The following is a 12,429-nucleotide window of genomic DNA, read 5'->3' as shown; positions in this document are numbered from 1 at the left end:
GATCTTTGCCTCTATCAATCCAGATCAATGCTTCCCATTAAATCAGAAAGAAAAAGCCTTTTGCTTTACCAAATCAAATCAAGTCTATTTATGTATAAACAGAAGCAAAAGGAGATTCATGGTGATCAAGGCAAGCAGGGTTTCTGGCACTGAGGAAGCATAAAGAACAGAGATCATCTTGCTAAATCTGACCCTAATCACTTCAAAAAGGAATTTTCTGGTGAACAGAGCATTTCAGAGTAATTCAAAATATCATCTTTGTTCCATGTTTCCAATATATCATTCATTTACCACAACGTTAACTCTACAGTACCTTACCTCAAGATAGGCAGGGTACCTATCGTTGCTATGATTCCCATTTGTGTTAGTATTTCATAAACACACTCACGATGTGCAACATCTTCAGCCTTGTCCCTGTCAGTGACCACAGCATAAAACATCCCATGAGCCCCTACAGGTAAAAAGCATCTCTTGAATTTGTTCTTTGCAGTACACGGTACCCCATGAGTAATATTAATAATACCATTGAAGACAGTCTTTAACAAAGGTTAGTTTAATTTTAAACCTTTGTAGGGGCGTCAAAAGCTAAAACTTCTCACTGCCATGATCAAAAACAGAGGCAATTTTTAGCATGTACTACAGATTTTACAAAGATGTCATATTGGCAAACTTGTACCATTTCTGTCAACAAGACCTGAAAGACAAAAAGGAAACTAACATGGTACAGCAGTAAAGCAAGGAAGGCTATGAACAACTAGATGAAATCCTCCAGTAGGTTCACGTTGTATGAAAGTGAGGAAAAGAAGGAACAAATTCTGGCAAGTACAGTGCAGAGTAAGATTATCCAGAAACGTTTGAGGAACACTTTGCAGATGTCAAAAATGAAAATTTATTTTTAAACACATGAAAAGCAGAAAGTTCTGCCGGAGGATCTATAAATGTAAAACTAGTGACAGATCAAGGTGCAGCAGGAGCCTCTGAGAATTGAAGATAAACAGATATTTTCCCCACAGCATCTATGTCCACTGCAGGAAAGGTCAAGAAGTTTTGCCGCTTTCCAATGTCTTAACATGAAGGATCACATAATAAAAGGATATTAATGAAAGAGAATAAGCTGTATCAAAAAGAACACGGCACTGATTCAACACTTCTAAAGCACTTAAGGATCAGAGGCTCATGTTATCTGGGGCACAGCCAACTAAAACTGCCTCAGTACCACAAAACTGGCCACTGACAAAGATACCGAGCAAGATAAACCAAGTAACAGGTCCCCATGGATGCAGCAATTAAAGAATGCAAATATTAATAGAAGCAGCAGCAGCAAACAGGTAAACTGAGATTGTCAAACTGGACAATTGGGTCTGCTGTTTGTAAAATGAGAACTGAATCAAATCACATAGTGACAATCTGGGCATTTGCAGATTCTCTGCACAATCCTTTCATGTTTTCTTTGTTCCTGCCTATAAGAGACTAAATAGAACCTGCCAACATGACCGTTATAAAAAAAAAATGCTCATCCAAACAGCTCGGTCTTATCTAACATAAAAGCAGATCTCACCTGGGCACTGTGACAGTAGGAGCGTAGTCAACATCAGGGGACAAAAGCTGCACATGTCTGCTTTCGTTCGGATGGTTGTGATACAGGGACAGAAAATCAGGTTCAGGTAAAAATATCAGGTTAGAATTACTACCCAAACATAACCAGAGGAGTATTTCCTGAAAAACAGATTTCTGCAGCAGCCAGCTCTGACTTTGAATGTGAAAAACAGATTCCTTTATGTGAAACAGATTTTTTACCAAGGTTTCCCACAAAAAGGACAACTGTTTTAGCAGTTTGTAGCACTGAATAAAGGTGTAAAAGATAATTGTACTAACGCCTTCTGGTTTTTGTGAATTATTTCAGTTCTATTCCTTCACTGTTTTGTTAACTATAAGAAACAAGGTGCTTTGCTTTCAGGATGAACTAAAAGTTCACTTGACCCAAGGGTGTTTTGGGCTTTTTTTTTTTCTTTGGATTCATCTCAGCAAGATACAGGAGCTTTCATGCAGCTGTACTGAATGAAATTTTCAGTTTGGTGTCTGAACCAGGGAGAAGTTATTTTTTACTGCCCTCTTTCTGAATTTGCTTTTCATCTCTGTTACTGTACAGCAATGCTGTCAGCTGTGTCCTTCAATGAAGCTCCTTCTATATATCTCTAAGGCAACAACAACACTGAAGAAATGTTATTTCCTCCACTAGAAACAAAGCTTTCCAGAAGTCACAGCCACAGGAACACTCTTGCATAGCTCTGTCAATACATTTCATTTGCAGTTTCAAGTCTTAAAAATCACAGGCAGCAAGTATTAGTTGTCATTTAAAACCTCTGTTACTGTTTCAGGTATTAGTTCTAATAATCCCTTCTTCTATCCCTCTTTTAGCTAACTTTAAATATAAATCATTACAAAAGCCAATAAGAAAAAGGTAAAGATGTCAAACTCTACGGACTGAAGTGAGTAATGCAGCATCTCAAAGCATGTGGACTTTAAGAATGCATAAAATAAAACCAAATTATGGTTGTTTTCCCTTTCAGGGAACATCATAGGCTAAAAGAAGAGTTTCTGTCCTCCTAATATTCCTCCTAAGAACTTGGATTACTGAACAGTAGAAATTAATCCAGACTCAGTGAAGTGTCTTTTCATCAGGATTTACAAAGCCAAACATACATTCTGCTCAATGAATAATAAATATTACATCAGATGCACTTATGACTTGACAAGACTTTATCCACCAATATTTTTATTTTAGCTCCACATTCAAAGGGAAGGTGTGACAAATTGCAATCAGTAGCCAAGAGCAACACATGGGCAATGCAACACCACAAATTTGGAAAATGCTTGGCAACCATTTAACACTGGCACTCAAGCCCAAAGACCTTCCTACATTTTCAAATTCCAGTTCTTCCAGGATCTGTTGCTGGTGCTTCCCCCTGAGCACCTCACAAGCATCTCATACAGATCAAAACACACAGGTACACTCACAGTGTGTGGAGAAATATTTATTACTCTTTGCAAGATGGAACATTTCTCCAACATCGTCTTCCTTCGATAAATTAGACCTCACCACTACAAAGTGCCCCTCCTTCCAAGTACACCACTGGACCAGTAAAATCAACAACAAAAAACCCAACAGGAATCTTGGAGAATTTTCAAGTGTTCGGTTCTCATTGTGGCAGCTACTGTGCACGCTCCCAGAGGGGCCAGTGCCCTGAAGCAGAACTCACTGCTGGCCAGTTGCTTCTTTCCCAACCATGTGTCTATATGAGACTAGATAATACTTCAACTCACATTTCTCCCCTCTTAAAGTCCAGTTCTGTCTCTCATCTAGGTGCTTCACTTCCTTAACTCTACCTCTAGGCTCTTTTCCAGAGTATATCCCTGCAGGAGCTCAGCACGCAGGGGAGTAGCCGGTGGCCTGGCATTGCAGCCGGACTGATTCCTGAGGCTCCCTCTATCATTATTTCTTTGTTTCCTTCTGCTGTTCCATCTGGCTAATGCTGCTGCCCCTAACGCAGCTGTAGACCTTGCAGAGCCAGCTCCCAGAGCTCATACTTCTTTCCATTCAGCGGTAGCGCAGAAACCTGTTTAACCAGTCTTGCTTATATTGAAACCCTGAATGCCAAAGGCCCTTCTTGAAATCACAAGGGGCCGCTGCTAACTGTTCAAAGCAAGACAAGAGGGTTGGCAAAGCATTGTATGCATTTTCAAGCAAAATTCATGAGATCAAAGCAATGAAACGGAGTGTCCAGAAACGCAGTAGCGGCTCCTGAGCTACAAGACATATAATTTTTATTCTAAGTGAGAGATGGGGGGGTTTTGGCCCAGGATTTGGATTACTGCTGCTGTTATCAGGGAACAAGGCTCAGTGTACCGCTCCTATGCTGCTTATTAAGAAGACACAGAATTACAAGTAACACTTGAATTGACCTTTAGCTAGTGCAGATGGCATGCCAGCCTGAATTAGTGAAACTGGATGTTATGCAGCAAGATTGTCATGGGTGCCTGGTATACAAATTAGCAAGGAAAACTCTTCCCCAGGGAAAACAGACACATAAAGACTTAAAAGTAATGTGCGTGAGAGCTGCAGTAATAGCCAAAACACTGGATCTGATACTGAATGACACTGGACAGATGAAAGACACCCAAGGGACCGCTGTGTTTCAGATTGTACGATAACATCAGACTGCACAGCTGAAAGCTCATCACACAGCACTGCATGTATCTGGGCTGACAGACCCAGAGCAATACTACCTTTATGGTTATTTATACTACCAAAGCAGCAGGAGAGTAAGGGAACTGCAATCTGAAGCCAATTTGTGAATATTTTCTGAAGCATCTAAAAAGTATTTCTTCCTAGCTAGAATTAAAATATAAATGGATTCCAGAATGACTGCAATTTCTGCTTCAACCTGTGATCACACCACCAGACTGGTTCCTTGTGCTTAAAGTATCAGTTCAAAGATATCTCTTCTATTCTGTTTTCACTACCGATTCAGGAACTTGCCCAGCTATCCGCCCCTCAGGAGAGAAATCAAGAGAGTTGCAACCAGCCTTTCTGTCTACGTGTCTGATTGTGCTCAGCATTGCTTACATAGGAGAAACAGGTACCATTTAAAGGACACACTATTCAAGAGAGGTAGAATTGTGGAACATTGTTCTGTTTGAACTTCAGTGCATGTTGCTGTTCGCATGCCAATAAAATGCTGGTGCACCTGCAGAGAGGAGTCCCTTCACCCATTTTAGAGAATCAGGAGAACAAGGCATCAGGAACAATGAAACAGTGGCCACCCTATTCCTCTGAGGTAACAAGGATTTAAACAGGAAAGCAAATTAATAGTCTTATCATAAAATCACCACATACAGTCCTGACTGCTTCACAAACTGATTGGAATTGCACATTAGAAGGAACAGTAGTCAGTCCAGATTCTGCTTTATTAAGCAGTACTGAAAAACATTATGACTTATCTTCTCCAGGACAGGAATAAGAGTGACAGAAGCAAGTCACAACAAGACCCATACCAATATCCATTCCTTCATCATGCTTACACACACACCCCTCCTTCTCTACCCCCTTTTCAGAAAACTGAATTAGAAAATACGGAAATTTTACTCCTTGGTCAGGCTAGGCTCAAATGCTGCCACGTAGCTGCAGGCTCACCTCCTTTCTTCAAATCAGCCCCCAAAGCAGTTCAGTTCCTTGCAGGATTCCCACTTACAACTCCAGCAAGACAAGAAGCCCTTTTGCAGCTCACCTGTGGTGGAAGAGTTACCTCCCAACAAACCTTCTCTCCCACACCTGTGCCTTGTAGTCTTAATCCAACCCAGCCCTCAGGTGCAGCTCAGGGCACTGAGGACAACCACTCTTATTAACACTTCCATACCAAAATGCAGCATTTAATGCAAAGCTTCATGGTAGTAGTAAGTTTTCAGGAGGGATCTGAAGAAAGTCCACATGTCAACATAGATGGAGGGTGGGAAACAAAAAGGCAAACAGGATTTCAGGGTTTTGTGTATTCAGTTCTGAAGGTTTAAAAAGGAAGATGTGCACAAGCAGCTCAGAAGCATCAGTAAGCTGCACGTGCAGCCCTCAGTTTATAAGTCATCTAAACAGACAGAAGTTGATGTCAGAAAGGGACAGACTAATTCCCTTCCAAACACACGTGCTGCAGCTTGCCTAAAGCCTCTGCGTGCTTCCTTCAACCATGATCCCCCAGTTTGAATTCCCACCCTGGCTAATCTCCAGGTTGAACATCTCCTTCTCACCACTGTGTATTTGCAGTCCTCACAGAACAATAAGCAACAGCACGATATCCTTGAAGAATTATCCTTCCCCCTCAAGGTAAATCCTCTTGTTAGGCTCACCTATCTTGCTAAAGAAATTCTCTTTCTACGTTCACTTCATATGAATCCAGGTCAACAATAACATTATTTTTCAATGTACACATGAAGTTCCCTTTCTTAAACTATTCACCTTTGTCCTTGTTTACTCATCACCATATTTACTGACTTTTAGAATCAGGTTGAAAGTTCACCATTTTCCAGTTCTGTCAGCCAGCAAATAAACTCCAGAAATCTTAGCATCAAGTCCCTTGTGACTGATTCAGCTTCTAAAACATACAGTTCATTGGTTTTAACAACACATTTTCTTTCACACCAGATATGTTGTACAGTTCCACATGACACCAAATGCAGAACAGTTTTCCTGAAGTAGCAATCTAATAATTGTAAACAACGTAGTATTTGTACAGTATGTTCTCTGAGTGGTAGCTTCATTTAGAAGACATATTACATGAAATATTTCTGGTTTGTTTTGTTTTCTTCCCCATAAGTATATATTTTTGTGTATGATGCCATTTCTTTTATCTGTAATAACTTCTTTGTCCATTTTGGTTTTTAAACATGCTGCATTGCTCAGTGAGAGGTCAAAGGCATCTCAGGGCTTCATTTGCTCTTTGCTGTAATTGCTAATACTCTGTACCATCATGAAGGATATCTGTTGACTGTAATGTAATAGTAGCCTTAAGGGTGCACAGAGAATACATACTTAGGGAGAAAATCACCTTGAAAAGCAAATACAAAAATGAAGGTGAAGGAAAGGTTACAGTAATAAGAGACAATCCACTAAGAAGTCAACTCAATAGACAGAAAAAAAAAAAAAATCCCATGAAAGTACTCCATTTCCCAAGCCAGTTTGCTACTTAAACTGCAGAGGGACAGAAAGGGCTAAAAGAACCAGGATATCTAAAGGGCAAAAACATGAAGTCCCATTTTTACTTATCATTGTGGCACTCTCTAAACTAATGAGGCATTGCTATCATCCTATAACCCACAAAGATTTTGGAAGTGTTTTCCTACCTTTCGTCAGCATCTGATCAGAAAAGATGCATTCTCTTCTCCACTCTACAGCTACTTCATTTCAAGTGCTCCTTCCTCATTCTAACTTGTAACTGGTGAGAGGTCTTTGGCACATTCTTCAACTGTGGAAGAAGATATCCTCTTCTTCCTTGAACATAACATCTGCACATCATCAGTTGCTTCACCACGGTCAAATCTGACTTTACCTGAACTCTCTTTGCAAGCTAATAGATCTCTGTCCTGTGACATGAGACTCCAGTAATGCAGAAACTTAACTACAGCAGGATATTAGAGCATGCTAGACAAATAACCTGAATGCCTCCCACAGGCGTCATTCCTTCCAGCACACAGGCATGTCCTTCCACACCTCTTCCTTCTACTGCTACTGCTGCCCATCTTTTAGGACATGTGGATCCTGCACCTGGGCAGCAGTTACAATAATGACATTGAATCCACAGGATTCAGGTGTGTATTGGCTGCATTTGACAGATCTCACAGAGGAGCACCTGACCTGGATACCCTTCCCTCCTAAGTCTCACCGCCACTCTGCTACCTGGACATTAACACGTCTCATTGCAAATTCACGTTGGTTTATGTCTGCTTTGCAGAGAGCTACAAATTCTGGAAGGTATCAGAATGAACTCTGTGTTTTACAAGACTAGTTAAATGGTACGGTGTTTTATAAATATTTATGATTATTTTTTTTCTGAGAGCTAAGTATTATGTGGCAAATGTATTCACCAACGAACAAAATCTTATTTCCTTGATAACAGGACTTAAAAAATAAAGTGATGCAAGTTATTTGTCTTTCTGGACTCTTATAACTACAAGCTGCCATTCATAAATGTTAAGACTGCATTTGTTCTGCAGAGAGACTGAAAATACAAGTGTACTGGTGTAGTCCATTTAATAATATACCTGTGACCTCAAGGTATTCATGTTAACGAGTATCCTATAACAGCATACACCATATTAAACAAAAAGCAATTTAAGAGAAGCATACAAAAAACCTTTCCAACAGAAAGTGTTTCTTCTCGTACATGTCACAATAAGATTAAGGCTAAGTTTAAAGATTTTTCTTAAGCATTCTATTATGTGTATTGATCTAAGCTTTAAGGTTCATCCGGTGTACTTTAAAATTTCCTCCAGAGCCCTGGAGGAAAATAGAAGACTAATAACATATAGGGTAATAAGAGATGGAAAATGCCTGTCTTATTGATTAAACATATATTTATACCAGGTTCATCTCTCTGATTTTGCTGTTTATTTGTGCTTAAGTAACTAAGTCTTTTGCACTGCTCATTCACTTCTTTTTCTCCCCACCCTGACCCTGACCTAGAAAACATCTAAACACAGTAGCTGACCAGAGTTAGATGCATAAATGTCTCTGGTATTTAAACTGTCTCTCACACAACACAGAATTTTCTTTTCCAACTCAACTTTTTTTTTTTTTTTTCAGTTCCCAGGGTGCAAGAAAGGCTTTAGGGGAGAGGACTGCAAGATGCATGCTCCCAGTGTGTCCATATGCCATACATCTAAACTCCATTTGAAAAATCCTTCATTCTAGTCAAAATCAGGATATAACTAGCCTATTGAGGAAGAGCTGTAACAAGGCTCTCGCACTGGTAACAAGAATGTTTTATTGCTGTTAAAGCAATGAATCTCCGCACAGAAGATTAACTGTATCGTTACTTCATTTGCTATTAGCAAAAGCAATATGATAGGTGTTAACAATAATATGACAGAAAAGGCAGAAAGGTCAAAGAGGATATAACACCTATCCAGGGCTCATTCCTCCTCTTCCACCTCACTGCAGTACTTCCCTTGCAATACTGACATCAGTACAATTGAACTCCCGATAGACATGTGCCAGAGTCTCCAAAACCTCTTCCACACAAGCAGATCCTCCCCCTTGCAGCATGACAGGAACTGCACAGTTCTGTGAGCAGATCTGCCTCCCCTCCCTCTAGAGTAGGTTGTCCCAGCAGCAGTTTCCATAGAAAAGTCACCTTAAAGTCCAGTCACCTAAATATTCGTGTGTGTGTGTGTGCGCACCTGCTTTTATTGAGCACAGCTTTACACAGATACATAGAGTTCATTCAAACACAGCAGAAACACACACCACAGTAGGCAAGTCTGAAGATGCTGCAGTAATCAGAAATGAGTAAAAGAGAAAAGGAAGAAAAAGCTGGATCTTGTCTAGCCAGTGACAAAGAAGTTTTTATTCAGTTACTGAGCACTATCTTTTCCATACTCATTTTAAAAGGGTATTTGTCTCTCAATAGAAAATTACTATATGTCAAAGTGATTTCAAATGGAAAAAGATGACATATGATAAACAGACAAGGCACATGTGAGGAAAAAAGCTTTTCCAGGTTTTTCAATCTGCCACTCCAGACAGACTCCAGACAAGCAGAAAGGATGTTAAAAAGAGCACTTGGGCTACTTCTCCTGTCCATCAACTCTGTACAGGGAAAGGAGAAGACTCCAGCAAATCTGCCAGGCTCGGGCAGCTAGGTTTTCCACAGGAACAGACCTTCCCCACAAGCAACTGGAAATACAGGTTTTCTGCTTTCACCCAAGAATTCACTTGTCTTGTAAGAGCAAAACATGCACTGCTCCTGAAATCTTGACACAACTCAGATGTCCTTACATGGAGTGGGGACACTAAATTTTGCTTCAGTGTAGGCTCTGAGCCACCTACCATAGCAAGGAGAGGTTGTGGAGTTCAGGGTCTCAGAGAGCCCACAGGCAACCCCACAACTCTCCTGTGCAGCCCCATAAACACAATTTTCCCTATTACCAGGGGAAGGCACCAGGCTTTACACAGTGCAGGGTCTCAGGATTGTCTGTGCCTCAGCCTGAGCTGGTTATAGCTTGGTTTAACAGTTGTGCAGTGGTCAGTGACTGCTGCCTGACCTGTTTTGGTTTGAGCACCAGGAATACCCCATGCAGGAAAGGCCTGACAGCCCCAGCAGACTCCAAGACTCAGAAGCAAGTAACTCCCTGTATCCCATGTCAAACTTTTCCTCAAGACAATGAACCTGAAACAAAGATAATTTGCTTTGACATCCAAAACCTCTCTACTTCAGATTTACTGTTGCCATCAACTGTAGGACACAGAGGGTCATTGAAAGGCTGAACATACCACCAGAGAAAAGGGGCTGATATTAGTAAGTTTTCTAGCATAAGAGTTATTATTAATGATACCTCTAATTTCACATAGTCTGACTTCACCATTATTCTGGTAACACTGTTATTACTGCATTAATAATATCCTTGTCATATTTTGACTAGATTGCTAAGATTTTCATCAGGAGAGCAACAAATTCTTGTTTCCATGTATATGCAGTGTTCCCTTTTTTCCCATAATAAGATTTAGAGTCTAATATCCAAAATGTGTTTTCAAGTCTCATTTACTATTCTCTATACACTAAATGACACTTGGTACACTGTACTCACTTCTCACCTCCAATTTCACAGTCAAAAAAGATACTGTGCATTTGTGTTGCTGGATCTCCAAAGGGACAGTTCTGAAGCCATGGTTGTCCATTGAGGATTGTACAGAGAAAAGGAAAAAAAAAAAAAAAGTCACCCTTGAAAAGTGTCTCTGTAGCAATATTTTCAAGCTGGGAAGGAAAGGAAAGTAAGGGTGAACAGTTCCAGTTTTGGAAGCAAAGAGCAATATAGTAGTACATTAAAACATGGGTAAATTCACCTGTTGTAGAGAAATGGGTAAATCCTGAAATAAGGGGATGTATTTAAGAAAAAAAGGAAAAGAAAATATATCAGTCTTTTCAAACCAAATTGAATTACCATGAGAGCATCAATGACAAGAAGTAGATGAGGATAGGAAGAAAAAAAAAGAAGTAGGAAAAACCCCAGAAAACAGAGTACGTATAGTAGGAACAGCAGAAGAATACGTTCAGAAGTCAGTGGCAGAAAACAAGATAGCATATGCACAGTGGGATGAAATGTACTTTAAGACAGCACAGGAAAAATAGCAGTAGGTGCTACCCTTTGCTTTGAAAACCTAGTCCCCATATCATTTAATCCATTTCTAGTACATGGAGTAAGAAGCTCAGCCTGCACAATCTCTCCCCTTCTCACCTCCTTTTCCACAATAACTCCTCTGGCCCAGGTTTCAAACACTGGGATCCACACACTGCTCTGCATAACCCTGGGGTTCCCTTCTGCTTGCTACTCTACGCACACATCCAAAACACGGTTGCACACTGTATTCTTTTTGCTTTAATTCAGGGTGGAATTTGCAGAAAATATACAGAAAACAATAAAAATCTCTTTCTCCTCCCCGCCCCCCAGCCTTCTGTATTACCCATTGCAGACAGTATGTTATGTATTCCTTTTTTTTTTTCTTCAACAGACTGGAAATACGTATTATCATCTTCATTATAAGTTTGGATTCCGCTACACTGAACTTCACCTTTCACTTCAGTGACAATGTATTTTCTGGGCTGCTTCCTCCAACTTGTCTCTGAAATAAGCAAATAGTGCAACTAAAGCGCACAATGCATGCTCATTAAAGGCAATGACACATACACCCAACATGGTCATGCAAATGCAGGTTAATGTGAACAAAGTCACGCAGAGAAAAGACATTAAACAGCTGGTGGCTCAATGAGAAAAACTGACTTTTTTTCAAGTGTGGAATTTCACCAACAAGCATTAGAGTATGCCTAACAATACTGGGAAAACATGCTCATGACATCTCTAGGCAGTCATCTAAATCTAGGTTGTCTCCTATGCACAGAGGAAAATAAGGCACAGATGCTCTCTGGACTCATCAATAATGGGTATGTGTATGAGGAAGACACAGCAATTTTGTCCTCTCTGCAGTTTTCCATTTGCTTTTTCTGCACTGCACAGTGGAGCGCACCTTACATTTAGTGATTGCCACTGCTGCAAAAGGAATATGGGGAAGGAGGTAGTGGAGAAAAAAGTCGCTGCTTTCTCCCTTAAGAGCCACCCACGTTTTAGCCCCAGTTCTGTGATGTCGTGATCAATTCCATTAGATTTTTTTGGTATTTTGTGTGCAGACTTCACTAGATTAGAAAGAGAGATTTTACCTACCCCAGGCTTCCAGATTCAAGAATATTTAAATAAGAAAAAATGTCGTCCTTTCACTACTGCCCACAGTTTTCTCTGCCTGTAAGTAAAGCATGACAATGGGAGAGCCGCATCTGAAAACGATACCAGCAATCACTGAAAGGGTGAAGCAAAATTTGGAAAGGATTTCTCATTTGAACAAATCACACTGTAAATTACAAAAAACACTGAAATAAGAATTAACGCTGCAACATCAACTGCACTTAATTTTCTCTTACTCTCAATACACCTGTAATCATACAAAAGGCATGCATCAACTAAATACGGGTATCCATAACTGTGCCAAGGATTTTGAGTGACTCATTCAAATTACAACTTTATTTCCACTGTTTCTTTGTTTTCCTCCTTAAAAATTTCTAAATATCACAATATCTGGCAGTCCCTACACCCTACACTCAGTGCTACATAGTA

Source organism: Caloenas nicobarica, chromosome 4 (assembly GCF_036013445.1).
Source record: "Caloenas nicobarica isolate bCalNic1 chromosome 4, bCalNic1.hap1, whole genome shotgun sequence".
Classification (NCBI taxonomy): domain Eukaryota; kingdom Metazoa; phylum Chordata; class Aves; order Columbiformes; family Columbidae; genus Caloenas; species Caloenas nicobarica.
Note: the sequence above shows the minus strand (reverse complement) of the source record.